The sequence below is a fragment of the Lepisma saccharinum genome, chromosome 18 (assembly GCF_977018435.1).
Source record: "Lepisma saccharinum chromosome 18, izLepSacc3.1, whole genome shotgun sequence".
NCBI lineage: Eukaryota > Metazoa > Arthropoda > Insecta > Zygentoma > Lepismatidae > Lepisma > Lepisma saccharinum.
Window position 1 is genome coordinate 39,282,017 of NC_139246.1, and position 22,063 is coordinate 39,304,079.

The 22,063-nt window shown below is 39.4% G+C and overlaps 1 protein-coding gene across 3 annotated transcripts in view; it reads right to left on the reverse strand.

Annotated features, from left to right (window-relative positions):
• LOC146002531 (uncharacterized) overlaps positions 1-22,063 on the reverse strand; it is a 114,202-nt gene that overhangs the window by 54,145 nt on the left and 37,994 nt on the right. The gene's annotated exons all lie outside the window — the stretch shown is intronic.

A 22,063-nucleotide genomic window follows, 5' to 3' on the forward strand; every position in this document is an offset into this window, starting at 1 on the left:
CTTGCAGGTTTTATACCATAAAATTTGTACAGAGCATTCCCCGACATTCGCTACAAGACTCGGCTCCAAGCGGACCAGTATCAGTATTTGTCTTTCCCGGTGAACGCGTCCGCGACAGTCACTATAATCTGATATTAACATTACAGTTTTCATATTGTGTACTAACCTTGACTACAGAAGGTGTTGAAAATGATGTCCCTCTGCTGCAAGACATTCCTGACATCTCCGAAGGAAATTGGCATTTACACGTGCAAGTTTGTCTACTGTAATTCTCCCGATTTCTCGTACAAATACTCTCTTTTAACTCACGGATGGTGTGCGGATTGTCTTTGTATACTTTATTTTTAAGATTTCCCCATTTTTTTTTCCACTTCTATTCAGAACTGACCCTGTTACTCTAAACTTTTTTACAACGTTTAATATAGTGGTCCTATGTGGAACGAGAATACCAGGAACTTCGTAACATACACCCAGTCCTAAAAAACACCACCACAATAAAAGTCAAGCACAGCAGGGTGGCTATTCTAGGACCATGATAAAATTCAAGTATAATTCCCGGTTTTCAAGGTGAACTTTCCAAAAATTCAAGCAGATGTATTCTCTATTTCAACCTTACGTATTACCGCCTCTCAGCATCCACACACAAATATCTTAATAATATAAAGGGTCTATGTGATTCCATAATCCAAAAATTATAATTCAATTAAACGGTATACGTAATATAATTAAAATATTTAATTTAAGGTGCTGAGTTTCTATTTACAATCAGAGGTGCAACCACGAATTTTTGTCTGAACAGGCGGGGAGAAAGTGCCAGGATAAACGTACTAATAATAATAGTGTTAATATTATTATTATAACATTATTTTTATTGATTTGTTTTATTTTACTTCACTTCTTGTGCCACGTTTGGCTAATTTGTGAACATGGGGATGAGTGATATGATGAAATTGATGAATGGACAGTCACAAACATCCATGCCCAAGCCAGGATTCGAACCCGCCGGGACCAACATTGTTGTTGTTGTTATTATTATTAGTAGTAGTAGTAGTAGTATCAAAGACGTTATTATACTCGTAAATTATGCAAAAAGGGGGTAGAAGGTGGTGCTAAAGCAAGCCATGCCATGAACCATGATCTTCTCCTAATCCATCAACAAAAATATCCGAATATGTCAAGACTCTAGCAATTTGATCATGCTAGCAATTCTTACTGTGTAACATTTTTATATATACAGTATGGTGATGAACGTATCTTGCGGGTGAAAAGTTCAATCGTAAAAGCATAAGCCAAGCCCAATTCGGCATACTGTCAGATAATAACTTGAGAACTATGCAGTTTGGCCAAGTAGGTTTCTGTAATAGTAGGAAGCTTGAGCGTATGATTTAACACACATTAATGTACTATTAAGATTGGATTGTGTCACCACAATCAATCGAAGCCGAGACTTTTTCCAGTAGAGCAAACAAACATCCTATCAGTAAGAATTTCGAAACAGGAAAGAGAAGTCAAGTGCAATATGAAACCAAGTTCATGGGCATCGATACGATCATGTGCTGTGTAATACCAGTGAGTTAGCAACTGTGCCTCTTGACCTAACATTGGACGAAAGTAGTAATATGAATGGTGATCCGGTAGAATCTCATTCCAAAATTATCTGTTCCTCCACTTCGATCTTGCAATAGAATGGGGAAAAAATCTGTAACACTTTCCCTTGCAGAGAAACTTATTTTTTTCGAATGACCAACTTTCGCTCTGATTGGTTGTTACGACAGCATCAAGCAGAGAAGCAAGTTGCATTTAGAATATATTCTAGTTAATAAATGAGCCTGCTTGTTAGTCCAGCGCTTCAAAGACATTCTAGTAGGAAATCGAGCTGCAAGTGATTCATAATACACGTTAAATGTTTATTTCTAAATTTCAAAGTCCTGTGTAGTTAGGAGTATATCTGATCTTGTACATTTCTGGCAGAACTCCCAGCATTCCACTTTAGTTTCTCCTCTCATCTGCAGGGAAGATTGAACGAAAAAACTGTCATGATGCGAAACACACACATCTCCCTTTGTGAAGTTATGGAGACTGTGACCTTTACAGTGTACACACGGTGGCTGCTAGTGATTCAGATATATCTTTGAAGAGATCTAAAGTAGTTTCCAATTTGGAGTAATTTATATTTGGGTCATTCCATGTAAAACTACCATCCCATGCCACCCACTGACACAGAACTCACCATGATTTTTTTTGGTCATCATCAAGGAAGGTGCGCAGATTGAAATTTAAAAAATGCTCCAAGGCTTCTGTGTTTTTCTCCCTCTTGCAAAAAATGATTTAACATAAAAAAGCATGTTTCTTACTGCAAAAACATCAAGTTACAGATACTGATACTTAGCCAAGGCAGTATATTGAACCTCGGTGCATTTATTTCCCATTAATGCTTAACTATCTTCTTACATTCATCGTTGACGTCTTTTATTTCTAGGAAAAATGGAACATCCTGCAAGCACCAATCTACGCCAGTTTCTCAAAGTATTCTCCTCGTGCATCTAGCCACTGCTGCCTTTGTTGTGTAAATTCACTGAATTCTTTGGTGTAAGAGGAAGTTGACTGCTGTCATAGCCACTTAAGAACATATTTTTTTGCCAGTGTTTCATCTTCCTTCAATTTCTTCCCTCTCATATGCTCTTTAAGGAAATCTGGTAATCACTGAGGGCTAAGTCCAGATTGTAATGACATGGAGCAAAAACCTTCCAGTGCAAGAAGATTGGTAGGTTAGGTTTTTGTACGATCAATTTCATCTTGGCAATCATTGAATAACATAGCCAGATGTTGGGCACACCTGGTACTGTCCTGACACGATCAATCATGCCAGTACACCTTCTACTATAAAAAACAACACTTTTTTTATAAATATGTCATAATTAACCCAATAAATTGACTGATTGAATAAAATGCATAAAAATGCATTTTGCATTTCGATAAATACCAACCAAGACCATCGACACACATCAAAAATTATTGCAAGCAACTCCCTATGGACTCCCTGTCTTTTATTCGTGTTTCTTTTTACTTCATACAAAATCTTTTTTTACACCTTAGTAACTTTTCCCCCATACTGAACGTTCATGTAATGGATCATTTTTTCTTTGTTGTATGATTTAACTTACCCAGCAAACAAAATTGATGTTGTTTCATTACTTATGAAAATATGACAAACTTATCTCTGGAATTTTCATAAATGGCTTCTGGACTTTATATTTTTCAAATTAACTCAAAATCTAAGAATCTAGCTTCAAAATATCATTGAGTGAAATTTTTAGAGATTTTTTTGGATCTACGTATCTGAAAAGATTGAAAAACTAGTTGCACATTCTTCGGGTAGACAAGTCACAGTCTCCATTCCTTAAGAGGGAGAGGGACAATTTCCCCTACGTCTTTCTTGCTGCGGCAGCTACCGATCAATGTTGCCAACTTCGCTCTTTTGGAGCCAAATCTGAGATCTGACTCTTTCATGCACTCGTTTGACTGTGAACTGTGGCACCCGCCCCTGTCCCACTATGATGCCACCACTGGCTCCGGCCCACAAAGATCAACTTTTGCCATGAGTGTACATTTTGCACATAACTTGATATTGCTATATTGACTGCGTCAACCACCCCCTCTTACTTCCCCCAGCTACTTTTATATAGCGCCTTGGCTAAGGTGAAGATAACAATGTTGTTATCCCGGAATCCTTTATTTTCGATTTCATATGAGCCTCAGTAGATTATTGAGATTGGTGATGCCGCCAAATCTAGGCGGTGTAAATTAAGAATAAATTGCCATCACTTTAAAGCTAACGGTAATAGCAACGCCCCCACCCCTCTGACACCTAAAATTAACCTAGGAGGCACTTTATGCAGCCTTCGTTAATCTAGCTCCTTGAAAGTCATCAACTAGGCTTATGGGACCATTATTTTATTCGTTCTCTCGGGAATATCAAAAATCCGATGACGTAGAAAAGTACATGGACGGAAAAAGGACCTGTTGAACTATGTCATAGTAGTAGGAAAAGTCGAAACTCTCATTTGATTAGCTGTAACTTGAAGTTGAAGTCGATTTCCCATAAGGAATACATGGAATTCTCTAAATACTTATTAATCATAATTTTCAAACATCGTTTCTAGCTTACTAATCAACTTGAGAAACAGTTTCCACTTGCAACATGGAGATAAATTCACTCTCTCTTGCGTACTAAACCCTTTTTTAAATAGCAGTGCCTAATCCGACGATATTGAAATAAATGCACAACTGGTGCGTAATTGTCCCTCCTCGCCTTAAGGGTCTAAAAGAAAGAGCACCAGCAGGCGTAGCACTAGGTTTGATCGACCTCAATAAGAACTACTCATTTACAATCCAGGATGAGACTCAAGGCTACCATTGGACATCCAAGTCATGCCCCTTACATACAGTTGTAATCCACTGTACTATATATGATTGCCTCAAACATGATGTAAACATGGTTTATAGAGTTCAGGAAACAATTGTGAATTTTTAAAAATATATTTGTCACGTATCAAGAAAGGGCACTACCTTACTGAGGGAAGTGTTGAACAATATCAAAGCATGTAAAACTTCATCAACTTGCATTTGCATGAGGACCAGTTGGTGGTTCTGAATTTGGTGAACGGCTAGCAGGAAGAAAATGGGGTAATAGAGAAAATTAGATCAATTTTAGGGTGTTTTGTTAGAAAACCCATTTGCTAAAAGTATTTGTAACTATTGATCTAATTTTCTCTATTATCCCATATCTTTCCTACTTCACCTAATTCAGAGCCAGCAGCTCCCGCTGATGAAGAAAACTTCCAGCTGTGGGCACAATAGTAATTTCTTGTAACAAGCCACGAAAAATTAGAATGTGATGGGATTGGTGGAACAGCAAAATGTTTTTCTCAAAAAAAGAGTCTCTAGAGACCATTTGAAAGGCACATCACAACAGCAGCAGAATTTTATAACACTGTTGTACCAGCAGATTAATTCTACCATGAATGTTACAGTGCTTGCAAATATGATCACTTCCGGTATTTTGGAATAGTTTCTACAGTGAACAAAGACTAAGGAAATGATGTGGACTTCCTTCGTCCTCATGGACTTTTATCATGAAAATTCATGTGCATTGTCAATTTCTCATGTGACTGTTGTAGTTTATCCTGCACATGTACAATATGTGGAAGGACATATGGTACCCTTGACTCTCATACCACTGATTTTCCAGGCGGGCACATACCCCCTTAGCCCTCCTTTAGGACATCCATGAAAACATTATGTAAAATTGTGTTTCAATGATATTTTGAAGATATATTCTTAGATTGAGTTAATTTAAGAAAAAATACATAAAATCCAGTACGGATTTTTGAAAATTTAAAATATAAGTTTGCCATATTTTCAGAACAATCAATTTTATTGCTGGGAAAGTTAGATCATATATCAAAGTTTACAATACCTGCGATCGTGTTCCACCTTTCCCTTATAACGACAATTCAAATTTTAGTAGACCAAAAATATGAATTTTATTAATTTATTGTTGTACTAAAATACGAATAAAACCAGGCAGGGGAGAGGGGATGTACAATGCAGAATTAAATTTGCCATGCTTCATCAAAATCAAACGGTATTTGGGAGCAACCCTGGGAGATAAAGGCAGCCAGAGCATGGTGCTCATCACATCATCTCCAAAGTGTCCGATCGAGATCGTGTGGGGTCATAGCCCCACATCCCCTAAATGTGCCTTACTGACATGGTGCTATATGCACGGGAACTTTTCTTAGTAAAATATGAATGTTGTTCTATTTTTTTTCTTTCTGAAATCCTTATTGATTGGTTAACATTGTGAAATTTCAGGACTGAATATTTTGTAAGCGAGATATAATTTCTTTCTAAGGCACTGCACTGCAATTCACACTGGACGCTTTGGTAATTGAAAGTTTGAGGAGCTATACAAATGAAACCAGACAGGGACAAAAAGGTACGTGGTTTTTCACCACCATGAAGGATTAAATTTGTCACGTTTCATCAAAATCAGAGATCATGGGTGCCAACACCTTTCCCCTTTTGTCTGTTTGACGTCTGACATGGGCGATTTCAGACCGAGCGTTGGGCGACAGCAGTTCACGTTTTGCTGCATGAAACCGAAACCTCAGTAATCAGTGCAACCTTTCGAACTGAAGCGACATAAGCTGCGCGTGTCGCTTCGGTCTGAAGTTTCACTCACTATATAGGAAAGCGTTCACCACGCATGCACGAACAACAAACTGAGGATGCGGCACGGTTAACGCCATTGAGAAAATGGCCATCAGAGCGATACGTGCATTTTGTCGTCTTTCTTCACCTAAAGGTGCACAAAATTTCGTGAAGTTCCGTGTAGGTGGGTGTGGGTGAGATGGTCTAAGTGAATCGACTTGATTGAAAGAAATAACAATAGTTGATTGAGTTGGTGTTTTAAGTCCACTTTATGCACAGTAAGGCTAATCGGGACTGGACCTACAGTTTAAATTGGGATCTGAACCACCGGGTAACGAACCTGGGACCCCTTGATTACAAGGCGACGACGCTACCACTGCGCCATCGGGAAGGCCCTAGCAACAATAGTGATCAATTCCGTAAAATACTCACTTATACGCAAAATAAAACAAAATACCCAACTTAAGTATGATTTCATTTACTTGCATTTTTATCAAAATTTATTAGCAACAATCATTTTTTTAAAAATATGAATTTTCAATTAAAACATGCATTTGTATATAAATGCTAATAATAATAATACATTTTTAGGTCTTTTAGTTTGTTAAACTGCTGCAATAGTATCTTTTAGCCGGCCTCGGTTGTAGTGGTGTGTAAAAAAAGGTCCGATTCGAACCCAGGCCAGGCATGTTTGTCCAGCATTAGCGACGTAAAATAACGTAACCTCAAAAATGTAACAAGTGTCTTTTGCTTCATTATGAGATGGTCGATATGCGATATTAGACTTTAAAATATCGAAATGTGGCCAGGTACAATCACGGCCATTTCTGGGTTGTAATAATCACATTGTACCTTGTGCACCCCCTTCTCTCTATTGCAACAAGAGAAATGCAAGTGTGTGTGTGTAGTCACGATGCCTAGACCAGAATCAATGCCAAAATTAATTTAGTTGTCAAGTGTCGAAACACGCCGCTAACCGGCCGACCTAAACGTGAGCGATGTCGTTATCAGCCATTCTCGCTTCTTCCGAGGTTCATTCGTTATTTAGGCAACTTCGCAGATTGAAACACGCAATCCATGCCATAACGTCCAATTAAGAATTCAGATTCTTCCTTTATTTCGCACTTCGAATCAACAATTCATAGGATTATCGACCGTTCGCTCGGCAGCAAAACGGCGCACAATAGCAGCCCGCCAGCGCGATGCCATTTGTTTGAAACCTTCCGAATCTAGAGTTGCCACGTCGGATAAAAATAATAATAATAATAATCCTAAAGTAGAGGTAGTGTAACGTAACTTTTAAGGTTTATGAAGGTGCAAAAACTTGTCTCCAGGTCATAGTGACGGCTGGGTGCCCTCGCCGAGATATCTAACCAATCGTTACGTAGAAATTTTAACGACAAAATGCAGGCTCGACCAGGACTCGAACACTGGTCGCTGGCATTCCGTGCCATTGCTCCAACAACGTTTCTTTCAAATGGAAGACCCCTAAACGGCAGCCTTTCCCACAGATCAAACACTCATATCAATTAATCTCAATTCTCTTCTTCATTCAGGACCGACGAACACAAAAATTCATGTCTGAACCTAGATTCCAATTCTGGATCCCTGATGTTGTAGCGCGCTGCGCTCACTACTCCCGCTACGAAGGTCGACACCAACTGGGCTGTGTTGCCAACCACTTTTCGGTAAAGTCGCTACAGACGTAGTCAAAATGTCCCTACAACTGACCAAATGCCCCTACATCAAGTAAAGCGATTAAAAAAAAAAAAAAAAAAAAAAAAAACTGCAGTCTTCTTCACGTGTCTTAAGGAGAGAATTTATCACTAGCAAAGAATTTAACAATTCTGCAGTCTGCAACTGCAATACAAGATGTGTCAACGTGTGCGGGACAGAATTTTTTTGGTCCGGACGGGATTTTTTTTTAAAAAAATCCCAACATTCGGGACGCGAAATGTTCGAAACTTTCCGAAGCTTTGGAAATCTCGAATTCTACGACATTTTTACCTCAAGTGATTATTTTTGCATTTCTGGAATAAGAATTATCAATTTCCGATAAGTTCCAGAAACTTACATTGCAGAAAACGCCGAGAAATAACGACTTTTTAAAATGACCATTCGGTATTTCCCGACTGCTCGGGATCCTGAAAAGTCGGGAAGACATTTCCCGAAGTCGGGATCGGGACGGGATCCCGCACACCCCCATTGCGCAATAATAATACACAAAGGGAAACTGAGCGCGAAGGCAGTGCAACTGACTGGCGAGAACGCTTTGCACCTTCGCACAATGAAATGTTATTTTCCAACATTGAAAAAAGTCCCCAAGGTTTTCCTCATTTGGCAAAATCTGTCCCTACGGGGGCAAAATATAGTGACAAGTCCCTATGTCCCTACGGTTGGCATCATTGGCTACCGAGCCAACCCCGACTTCGCCTGGTTACTATTTGTCGCTGTTTAACTTCTGCGGGGTTGCCTTCGTCAGTGGTAGCGCAACGGAGTCTTATCTTTGAAACGGTTGACGTCGACGGTACCTAAAAGGACGGCTATGAAATTAGGCGGGTGGCAGAAATTCGCGCTGTTGCAATGTCGGAGCATAACCCCTTGCAACGCAGCCCGGTTGACGTTGCCACACAGTGCGCGCGAACCAGCGACTTTTGTCCCGTTCTCGCTTTGCTTTTCCCACATGTGGCACCAGCGCAATTCTGCCCAGCCGCCTATTTTCATGACCGTGCGTTTAGTCATTTGTTCCCAACGCAGAGATGTAATTTACCTTACTGTTTGGTACACACAGGAAATCACGTAGAAAGGTAAGCGAGAAAAATTACATGATATTTCTTTATGGGTTAAAAAATTGCATCTATAGGTTCTAATTTAAATACATATATATCCCCCTTCCTTTCGTGTAAAAATAAAATCTGCTCTATGGTCAGCATTTGCTGAACCTCGCCCAAGAATAAATAAAAGACCATTGAATAAGCCCGATTGGGACTGAGTCTACAGTTAAAGCTTTATATGCTGGAATGTGCCTTCACTGGGAAATCCAATCCTGAAAACCGTGGTTGGTTGTAACCATTACACCATCCAGGATGCATAGAATCAAATCGACTCTTCAAATACTTTAGACCTCATTTGAAAGGTGCGAGAACTTAATTATCAGTTCTTCAACTATGTTGACAGAAAAGTGAACACTATATTCAGGTGGTAATTAGACATTAAACGACACTGACAACCAGTGGAGGCGATTAGGGGAAGGGGGCTTGGGGGGTTATTGTCCCCCCATTTTTTGCCATTTTTACCTCCGCACTATGCTAAACCTTATCTTCCAAGGGGAAGTGAACTGTCCTTGCCCCCCCCCCCCCTCCCAAGTTTTGGAATCCAATCTGCGCCACTTTTAACCGGAAACAACAGTCATGAAGACGACAATCTTCCCTTAGTAAGGTTTTGCTCTTAAGACCTCGTTTCAACGCCACGAGTCGTAGAAAAACGGCATTTTCTATCTTGTATGCAGCCAAGCTCCATGGCTGTCACTGTCATTGCGCTAGTGTACTTTATGCTCAGATAGACAGGCTAATCAAGACTAGAGCTACGAAGTAAAATAAAATCCAATACACTACGCCTCCACTAGGGATCGAACCCGAGATTATAACGCGAGCTTCAGACGTCTCCTTGGGACAATCTGCAGGTTTCTCATTAGTGTCGCTTTTTTTCTGATTCCGTCTAATCGCGACTATAAGGCTGAATGGTTACAAATTTGAAATGAATAAACAAACACCATACCCAGACCAGGTCTCTGACCTGGGACCATCGGTGCAGTAGTGGAAACACCGCGTGCATTGACTCGCAGTAACAGCCCGCAGTTTCAACTGTACAACGGACATCGCTGTGTGCAGTGTTGCCACGTTCCAGGTACATCTTTACTCCGTTGAATAAAAATCTGTACAAAATCAGTTTTCCAATGAGAATTAACAATGACAATGGATTTTAAAAACAGATTCAAAGAGCTTCCTTCAAAACAAGACCAATATTGTATTTCTAGGACTACCCAATACTAAGTTGTTTGATAAGAACGGTCTTTTGACATTTTAAACATCTGAAAATTAAAAATTGTGCTTAAAACCTTTCTGCCTGCACCGAACTAAAATTTCATCACGATCGGACATATTTTATTTAGAGAATTTCAAAGGGAGCGATCGTTTGCAAAACTAAAATAACGGCACTTTTTTGTTTTTACGACGATAAAAAACAGAAAAGCATACTCGAAAAAAAATGGTTAGCATAGATTAACGCAGAATGGAATAAGCTAAATTTGATGTAACTTGTTTTCATGTAGGTCTACTGGTTAATTTTTAATTGAGTCCAAACTCTAGTATCTATAATTTTAAATTCGACAGAGTCCATACTTAATCCCAGGGATTCGAGAAGATAAGCAATCACCAGCTCTGTAGTCACGGGGACACAGCCGACAGTTCAACAAAGTCGCCATTTTCGTACTGCTATAAGGCTAGGTAAAAAGAACGGAGGAAGATTTAAAAAAAAAAAATGACGGGAGGCCAGATGGACAAGACAGCATCATCGAGCTACTCCCTCAGAATTCTTGGAACTGAATTTGTTCGATATGTAACTCACGACTGCTCGCTTCGTTCTTTTCTCGTGGACATTCGACTAATCCTCTCTTCCTATAGCAGTGATCCGAAGGAAAGAACTTTTACTCTGGAGAAAGACATACGCTACTCTTGCCGTTTCCTACTTTGTATTTTGTGCATACAGGCTAGCTCCAAAGAGCTATATTTAGACTCTAGAAGAGAGTCCAACCGGAGGCCTTACAACGTGTTTGAAGCTCAAATTTGTTGATATAATAAAGTATCGATATGTACAATGTTTTAAGATTTAAACACAACGGTTTTTTTTTTGCTATATCACGTTTTTTGATGCAGTTATCAGCTCTTAATCTCCCTTCAACATCGTGTAAAGAGGCTGTGTTCTCGCCATTTACGACGTGACTGCTTTTATTTGAAAAAAAAACAGCATATGGAGGCACTTTAGTCAAAAATAGATCAGTCAACATGGTAAAGCACAATAGTGCATTGTTTTTCAACTGCCGGGCCGCGACCCGATACCGTGCCCTCGTATCAACTATACTGAACTACGAAATGTTCTGCTGAAAAGTAGTTGACAACTATCATAATCCCAATATCATATTTGAGTTGTGAATTTTCGTTTATTAAGTCCATTTTATGCACAACTATACTTATCAGGTCGACCTACAGTTTAAAGTGGGACCAGCGCCACTATGTGTCTCCACCGGTTATCGAACCGGAATCACTTAATTACAAGGAGACGACGTTACCACTTAATCATCCATTTATATATTATTCTTCTATACCGGGTGGTCCATTTATAATGATAGTATGGAATATCACATTCAGAATGCATCCAATCGAAAAATTGCACAGAATAAAAGTTTGATACTATTGAGGGGGTAAGTCAAAGCCGCAAAAATTTCGTCGCTGCCACCCAGCCCTTAGGGGGGTGGGAGGTAAATTTGAAATTTCAAATGGAACACTACAATTCGTTTTACATATTTGGATTCCGTGTTGAAAAAGAAGAATATTTTGTTTAAAAAATTTTGTAAAAAAATTGCAAACTTGAATTGTTCCTTGAAACCAAAGAGTTGGAACAAATTAATATTATTAATTGTTACACAAAAACATAAATTGCAAACAATTTTCTTCTGCCGAATTCTTTGCACAATTTTTTGAATAAAATTCGTTTATGCAATGTTCTCAACGGAAACCAAAACCGTTATTACATAAAGGGAACAAAATGAATCTGAAACTACCAAATGTTCATAAATGTTCGAAGTTTGCAATTTTTTTACAAAATTTTTCAAACAAAAAAATCTTCTTTTTCAACACGAAATCCAAATATGTAAAACGAATGGGGGTGTTCCATTTGAAATTTCAAATTTACCCCCCAACCCCCCCCCCCTAAGGGGTGGGTGGCGGCGACGAAATTTTTGCGGCATTGACTTACCTTATTCTGTGCAATTTTTCGATTGGATGCATTCTGCATGCGATATTCCATACTATCATTATAAATGGAACACCCGGTATATAAAATGGGTGTATGTGTCTCTTTGTTCCGGCATAACTCTCGAACGTCTGGGGCAATTTCAACCAACCTTGGTACACGTATCACTTGCAATCTTGAAAGAAATACTGTGGGGGCAAGACACCCCTGGCACCCCTATGGGTGGGGGTGGGAAGGGGTGACGTAAAAAGAATCGAATACGACCGATATTACTAGTTGATTGATTGATTTGGTGTTTTAAGTGAACTTATGCACAGTAAGGCTAATCGGGACTGGACCTAAAGTTTCAAGTGGAATCCGAACCACTATGCGCCTCCACCGGTACCCTTGACTGAAATTAGTGTGGAATACATAGTTTTCGGGATCACTAAGATGAATAGTGACACTCCCAATGCCGTTCGACTCCAAGACACCCCTGGGGTGGAGGTGGGAGAGGGTTACATGTAAAATGACTGATATTAGAGTGGAATCCATAGTTTCCGGGGTCGCTAAGATGAATAGTGACTCCCAATGCCGTTCAACTCCAAGACACCCTGGAAACCCTAGAGGTGGGGTGGAAAGGGGGTGACATGTAAAAAATAGAGATAACGACCGATATTAGTGTTGGATTCATAGTTCTCGGGGTCGCTAATGTCAATAGTGACTCCCAATGCCGTTCAACTCCAAGACACATCTGGCACCCGGGTAAGGATGGGAAGGGTGAACATGTAAAACCACCGATATGTGTGGAATCCATAGTTTTCTGGGTCGCTAAGATGAATAGTGACACTCCCAATGTTGTTCAACTCCAACACAGTCTTGACACCCCTAGGGTTGGGGGTGGGAAGGGGATGACATGTAAAAATAATTGAAAACGACCTATATTAGTGTGCAATCCATAGTTTTCGGGGTCGCAAAGATGGATAGTGACACTCCCAATGCCGTTCAACTCCAATTTCATTTTACACTATAGTTAGAATTCATTATTTTCCTGTATAATAGAAGATTGGGATAAATAAATACCCGGGCAACCAGCTAGTAATTTTATATTTATCAACAATCCTACACACGTAATCAAACTATTATTACTCTTTATGATCACGCTAGAATTTATTTATCAATATTTAATTTCATAGGTACATGTTAATTCATTCATAAAATCTTAAATACTCTCAAAAGTATTTACGAGGAAAATTCTTGGGCCTAAGGACATTGACTTCAAAAAAAATACCGGGACATGGTTTCTCGAAGGTTGAGAACAATTTCTCTAGTGTTTAGGTATTATCTTTATCCAGGCTGGAACGTCTAGCGTATACAGTTTGAGGCCAGTGCATATTATTTCTCAGTTTTCTCTCCCGAGTTTCAATAACTTGCATAAATTTTACAATGAGATTTACATGTAACAATGTCCCATGTTACGTTCTTTTCGGGTGATTAATAAACTAATTAATGCAATTATATCGGTACCATCATGCAAACGGAGCAAAGAAACAAGTGTCGCTTGCCGCGTGTCGAATGCATGTTGTCTCTTCGGTGTGAAACTCTCGTGTCACGTGTCTCTTCGGTGTGAATTCTCCCTTATAGTTACAATGCCGAGATTGTATTTCATGCAGTTGGTGTAGTATCTTATATTATTAATAGGGTAAATTTTTACAATTTTTAAGTCCATATTTAACTATACATTTTTACTACATATAAATCCGTTCCCTGTTAATAACATTGTAATAAATGACGTTTCAATAGACAGGCATGCTTCCTAATACAGGGTGGCCACTCTAGGACAATGATAAAATTCAAGTACAATTCCCGATTTTTAAGGCGAACTTTCCAAAAATTTAAGGATGCAAGCAGTATTTCAACCTTACGTATTACCGCCTCTCACCACCCCACCCACACACAAATATATTAACAATATACCGGTAAATGATCTGTGCGATTCCAATGTATCCAAAAATTCTAATTCAATTCAATTGAACGGTACATACGAGGGAGAGTCAAATGAAAACAGCAAAAGTGTCATGAATTTTTTTTATATATATACTTTCTAGGCGTTCGGAAATTTGCAGACACAGTCCTTGACGTCTTTCCGAGCTGGTAGTACGAAGCAGTGCCGGTAGGTGGGGTTGGATGTGAGTAACAGCTGATTCAAGATGGCGGCACCACTACGCACTTGCACCAAGCAGGAACAGCGTGGTGTTATTCGATTTTTATGGAGTGAAGGTGTGAAACCGGTTGATAGAATGCAGACGAAGTATGGGGACGCCTGTCTGTCACAGCGGAAATTCTACGATTGGTGCAAGGAATTCGCAGAAGGTACCACTTTATTGACTGATGCTCCCCGTCCGGGTCAGGCTCAGCGAGTTGTGACAGAGGAGTCCATATCCGCAGCAGATCGGCTTATTCAGGAAAACCGGCGTGTCACCCTGGCTGAAATGGCTTCCTTGCTGAATATGAGTTTCGGTTCAGTACAACACATAGTGCATGACGAACTCCGCTACAGAAAAGTGTCCGCCAGGTGAGTTCCTCGACAGCTGACGCAGGAACTGAAAGTCCGTCGGGTTGACGCATGTCAAGAGCTGCTGAGGCGTTATGAAGAGGGTGAGGGTTTTCTAGCGCACATTGTCACCGGGGATGAAAGTTGGGTGCACCAATTTCAACCGAAGACGAAACGTGCAAGCAAGAATGGCGACATTCGTCTTCGCCGAAACAAAAGAAGTTTCGCAGCCAGCCCCCTGCAGGGAAAGTCATGTTGACTTTATTCTGAGATAAGAAAGGTCCTATTCTGGAACCTTACATGCCCCACGTACGACAGTGACTTGTGCCACCTACTCCAACCTTCTCAAGAACCATTTGAGGCCAGCGATACGCACAAAGCGAAGGGGATTGCTGAGTGCAGATGTTTTGCTTCAACATAACGCCCGTCCTCATTCTGCTCGTGCGACCATGAAAACTACAGCGCCTTGAATAACGTAGTGTGGAAAACGACCCAAGAAACTGGTTCCCAAGACGGATGAGAAACATAGATGGCAGTGCGATCAATGTCGGTGCTAATTTTCTTATGAAAGTAATGCGGCTTTGTTAGTTTTTGGAATATATTATGTAGATTTGTTTGTCTTGAAGGGCGGTACGTGAATTGATGGAAACAGTTATATTTGTGGAGTGACTTGCAGTCACGAAATGACATTAATTTGGAAAGAAAAGTAAAATAAAATTAATAAATAAATAGCATGCGTAACACAAGAAGAAACATCGCAAAGTGATGCCGGACGTCAGGTGTTGGATTGTGTACCAGAGTTTTATTTTTCTATGTTATTAGAATATAAATAGTATCCTGGGAGATATTTCATACCGAGGCAACAAACCACATGTGTCTCTTGGAAGCGAGCAGTCCGTAATCAATGCAGCCTTTCGAACCGTAGGGACACAAGCTCTGACTGCACCGTTTCCTCAAGGAGATTTTACACCAAAGCGACACGCGACAAACGATATGAGGATTTCACAGCAAAGCGACACGGGTCCTTCGGTCCAAGGCAACTTTCACACCGAAGCAACACATGTTGCTTGGAAACGAGCCAATCAAGAGCAACATTTCACATCGTAGCGGCATGACGGGAAGCACAGGCCAGCCTTCGGTTGGTGAAATCCTCAAGCGATAAGTGTCGGGTGCCCCTTGTCGCTTTGGTGCGCAATCTCCCTAAAGCAAGGCACTCATTGCATCGCGCATGCGCGAACAACAAACCACGGCAACATGTTGCAAGCTATTGAGGAAATGGCCCAATTTGAGCGACGCACAAGCGACAAAGCGACACGTGTGACTTATCGTGTCGCCTAGATCTGTTGTTGTAATATGCGGATTGTCGTGTCGCCTATCTGTTGTTCGCACAATTAGCAGCGAACGCTTGCCAATAGACTGAAGGCACCATGTCGCTTGTCACTTAGTTGGGAACTCCCCCCGTAGCGCGTCGCTTCGGTCTCAGCACCCTTCCTTTAAGGAGCTTTCCGACCGAAGTAACAAGTAGCACGCGAATACGCCATATGAACGTGTCGTTTTCTGTTTGACCGCTCATGTGCAATGAATGAATGCTATTTTACAGTCTGGAAGTGTGTGTCACTAGTGTGACAGTGTGAACATCCCGTGTCGCTTGTCCCATTGGTTTGAAAGTTTCCTTACACACATGTCGATGGCACTAAGAAAGTTTTGTGGGGTTCCCCTTGTTTCATGGAATCATCATTATAATCATCGCCGCGATTAGTTTAAAGGGGAAGAAAAATGCAGTAAATATCCAAAATACAAATGCTTCAGTGTGTATATCTTTAAAAGAAATGATGATGATGATAATAATAATAATGAACCTAATTCATACACAAAAATTTAGTTGCCAAGAGCATTCCACGCGTATTTTTTCTCCCGTATTATTAACGAAAGTATGACGATAACAGGTCGTGGCCGATTGTCTAGAATGTTCGTTAATATCTTCGCGACCACTGTAACAAATATCATAGCAATTATGACATTCATAGAAATGCTTCATGTAAAAGAATCAGACGTTGCAGCGAAAACTCCATTTACTTCCATTATAAGCAGACGAATGCCAAGCACCGGGTTCAACACGAGCGCCTCTAGCGGATCATTTTCGAGTGGAACCAGCCAGAGCGCGCAGAACTGTGCCATTTTCCACACTACGTTATTCAAGGCGCTGTAATGAAAACCATCGATGACCTACGCTTCAAGTGCCTACCACATCAGGGCAGAGGCTCAAGTCTGATGAAGACGTCCAATCGGCGGTACACGAGTGGATACACAGTCAACCGAAAGAATTTTACTCACGCGGTATCGAAGCACTACCTATCCGATGGCGTAAGTGCATTGAACTGGGAGGGGACTATATAGAAAAATAATGTATAATCAAACATTATCCCTGCATTAAAATAGTGAGAAAATTAACTGCGGTTTTCATTTGATTCACCCTCGTACGTATGTTTAAAATATTTAATTGAATGCGCGGAGTTTGCATTTGCCATTTCACATGCTCAGACTCGAAATACATCTACAAACACAAGTCACGAATGTTACGGGATATACTAATCTACGAAAAATTAATTGTATAGAATTTCAAACTCAAATTTACCTAACCAACTTCAAGATATCTTGCAATAACCTCCCGTCTGTCAGACAGATTTTTCTGCAAAGAACACTAACAAAGTAAACGGATTGAGAGAATTCTGTTTCATTTTCCACGCAGCTTTCTTTTCCTTCCTAGATAAAAACACAAGCCAACTACGAAACACTTGCATCATGGCATTTATACATTTGTATAAATTCAGTGGGATTTGAATTAATAAAAGTTGCAATTTTTCACGTCTAATTCCCGGAGTCAATAATTCAAGCATAATTCCCGGAATTTCCGGTGAGTAGCCACCCTGTCATAGGAGTTATCTTGACACCTTGCAAGAAAATCACAATTCCAGTACAACAGATTGGAAAGGAAATTGTTCCTTGGTTGATACAACGTACTTCTGCTCCTGTATGTACATAATTAAAAGACCAGAGTCTGACTCGTTAACATCATTAGCGATTGGCAATAAGTATCTGCATGCAGCACTGAAGGCTTTAAAATGTGATTAACCATTCCTTTTGTGGGCAATTACATTCCTTTGATCTCGTCTTCCCGGCTTACATCAAAAGAAATTAGAAATACTGACACCTACTGGATGGGTGCATTTATAATAAATGTTACCTTAATTTCCTGCCAAATTAGTTCAAAACAAAATTGTTCGCAAGTGTTTAATTTCATCTGTACAAAATAACAAAAACAAGTAGCAAGTTATAGCAGGGAGAGGATGTTCTCCCCCACCCGGGTAACTCTAAAAATAAAAATAAAAACCCTAACTGCTATAAACAAATCAATTTAAAAGCTCTAATTTTACTTCAGTCTGTGTGGTTATGATGAAAATGTAATCATTAGGGAGCGGATTTTTAGGTGCCAAAAAACTTTAAAATATTTTTTTTATGTTCTAAAAAGGGAAATATGTTGCTAAGAGTAAAAATAATACCGTTGCATTAAAAATTAATGGGCCACTAACTCACGATCGATTTACTGCGATTAGCCAGAAGCGAGAGGGAAAGAAACAATCAAAATACTTTATATCTCGTTAAACTATAGCATCTGCTAGATCTTCAGCTTCAGAAAACTGTAGGCCTTCACATATCTTATTAGCAGGGAACGGATTTATATGTAAATACATATTTACGTATGAACCTGTATTATCTTTGCGCATCATGACATGTGGACTCGAAAAATCAGTTTTTATTTTCCATATTTCTACATATATTATGTTTTGGCACATTTTCCACATATTTTAGTTATTTTTACATATTCTTTCAATATTTAACAACATTTCTCAACATATACTCCATATTCGCACAATAACTACATGTCCCCATGTGGCCGAGACAGTTGGACGAATTTCTTGTGAATAACCGACAAAGTTCAAAGCGACTTCAAACAAACGAAAGTTTACGACCTTCTTATGTCCTCCAGTTGGGTTAATTACAAGTTTTCTGTTTTCTGCCATCCGAACAATATCCCCGCACACCTCTCAACTGTTTGCTCTTGCTATTGTAAAAAAAAAATTGAAATTCCTGTTTATTTACAATTGTTGTCAGCAACAGAGAACTAGGGCTCTAGCATCGACTCCTGGTTGTTACAAACCTTAATTTGGCAACGTTGGAAGAGAATCCCAAGTCTAGCAACCCACTGCTAACCACCCTCGCAACTAGTACAGGATTCGCTTCTGGTATCTCTTCATAGTCAAGGTAATAGTTACAATGACGAGACTGTATTTTATGTAGCTCGTGTATTGTCTTATATTATTAAAAAGGTAATTTTTACAACTTTAAGTCCATATTTAACTCCATATTTTGGTGAAAATAACTAAATATATATTTACATATTTAGAACATTTTTACTACATATAAATCCGTTCGTTGCTTATCTGTTTTCTAAATTTTGATCAGCTGTGTCTCGCGCCCTGTTAAATTACGACCCAATGGGCTATTATTTGGTTTCTTCGTAGATCTGGTACAGCTCAACCAAGATGAGAAAAACTTCAGCAAACCCGCGACCTAAAGTGGATATCATTTCTTTTCTTCGTTTCTTCTCTCGTGACCGACTGCCCCCGTGTTGCCATATGAGTAACTTCCCTTCCTTGATTAGTTACCGAAAAATTCAAGAATGTGATGGTATATACAACAACTTGGCACTGAATCGAAGTGACGACGATGATGTGTGGAAGAATGTTGCATATTCTGGCAACGCAGGAGTAGGATTACATGGCAAGCAGATGACTGCATCGCCCACGCCCCCTTCGCTCGCTTACGGTTGAAAATTCGAAGATAGGGTCAGTGTCTTCTTGGTCGAGCTATAGTTTCGTAAGTACCAATGGCTGGCATGAACAGAAACGACCCTCAATTCCACTGATCAGCACCCTAAGTATGAGATTACCTGCACTTTGATATTTAACATGCAGTAGCCTACAAGCGACACATAGGCTATAGCACGTCACAATGCAGACTTACAAAATATGGTAATAATTAAGGGGAAACAAACAAGTTTCTTAACATTTTTCTCTTATATGCCACGTTTCGACGCTACGAAAAATTGTAAAATGAACTATTACTGAATGTATGCAACTCCGCTGATATTCACAGTTACCACCAACTCTTGCAAACAAAATATATGACCTTTTGTTAAACAAATCTGATTATATCTCTGAATGTCTCATGCTCATTAGGGAATGTAGTATTTTTGAGTTTCTGTTTTAAGCTTACTTTTTAAAAGGGCTGAATATACAGTTTAAATATAACATCCGAACCATAATGTGCTTCACCGGGAATAGAACGCGAGACCTCTAGCTTATAAGACGACGCTTATAAGTTACCACTAAGCTATAGGGCAGACCCTAGTATTAATTTTTGAAATTTATCAATCATGTTTATTCATATTCATCTTTTTGGAATCCGCCCGGCTTTATTATTCCTAGTACGTTAGGAATAATATTAGTATTATTTATACAAGTTTAGTTTACTAAACCGAGCCGATGCGACACTTTCGGCGAGTATAATTATCCTGGAAATTATACAAAATTCAAACTTTCTTTTCATTTTACATCAATTTTGCACGAAAACTATATTTTCGTTATTACATAATATCTATTTTAATATTCTGATGCAATTCTTGAATATTCCAAAGCAAATTTCTTCCTAAATTGATACATTTACACACCGATATTGATCAATATGTTGAAAAAAAAATATTATTGCAATTTTCAAGTAGGTATCGGTGGGAATCGATAAGAGCATAGGTATCGGTATCAGTTCAGCCGTAGTTCTTACCGAAACATTCAAAGTCAAGAACTAAAAGTAAAAACTACTGCCTAAAGTCATTTTAATTTAAGCTAAAAAAAATTCAAATAGCAATGATTCTAGTTTACAAAAGTATTGGATATTAAGTCTTGTCAATTCTGGTCTTATTCCCGTTTCGATTTTTAAGAGCGCCTCGGTATCATCTCTAGAAACCCCATTAAAGAACACTAAGGACTTTGCTACCAGTGTTCGAAACAAAATGTCGTGCATATATCGACCCCTCCACATTTACGAGTTCCACGTGGTAATACTGGATACGCTTCGGCGTCCAGTCCCTGAAGAAATCAAGATATCATGGACATACCCTTAGAGAAACCGTCGTATCGCCTTTAAAATGTGTGCGCACCTGTGTGAGAAGCGGCCAGCGAGCTGGTACACAGGCTGATCAATAGCAGCGGGAAAGCTCGCAACAAATCTATCGGAAAATTTCAATATCAAAGACGAGATCATTTCTCAGATAAAAAGCATGAATTCGACTTAACTACTTGATCATGGCCACTTTAGGACCATGATACAATTCAAGAATAACTCCAGGCTTTCAAGGCGAACTTTCCAAAAATTCAAGGGTCCAAGCTGATGTTTTCTCTATGTCAACCTTACCGCCTCTCACCACCCACATACAAGAATATATTAACAATATTAAGGGTCTGTGAGATTCCAATGTATCCAAAAATGCTAATTCAATTAAATTGAACGGTATACTCAGACACGAAATGAATCTGCAAACGCAATTACGGAATATATTAATGTACGAAACTTTGTTAATTGTATAATAATTTCAAACTCAAATTTAATCAATCAACTTCAAGATATCTTGCAATAATCTTCTGCCTGTCAGATAGATTGTTCTGCAAGTGCACTAACAAAGTAAACGGATTGAAAAAAATATGATATTTTCCCTTCGTCGATAAAAATTAAAGCTAAATTGTTTAAAACTTGCCTCGGGGTATTTGTAGATTTCATTTCGATTAATAAAAGTTGTAATTTTTCACGTCTACGGAGAAAAATTCAGGCATAATTTCAGGAGCCAATAATTCACGCAAAATTCCCGGAATTCCAAGTGAGAAGTAGGTAACCATACGTGTGCGCACGGAGGGAGGGGGGGGGGTAAGAAGGCAATCGCCCCCAAACCATGGACGTCTGCAAATGTTTTTCCAGGAGGGTAAACGAGGCATATTGCCCTCATTATAGTGTTACCCTCTCAAAAAACACCACTTGAGTTTGAAATTATCACTTCCTGCCATCCCCATTATAATAACTGATGTAAAGTATTGTGACAAATCAAAATGTGTGGGTGAAATATGTACTTTTAGGTTGGTATTCATTTTCCAGGGGGATGTGTGGCCATCCTTG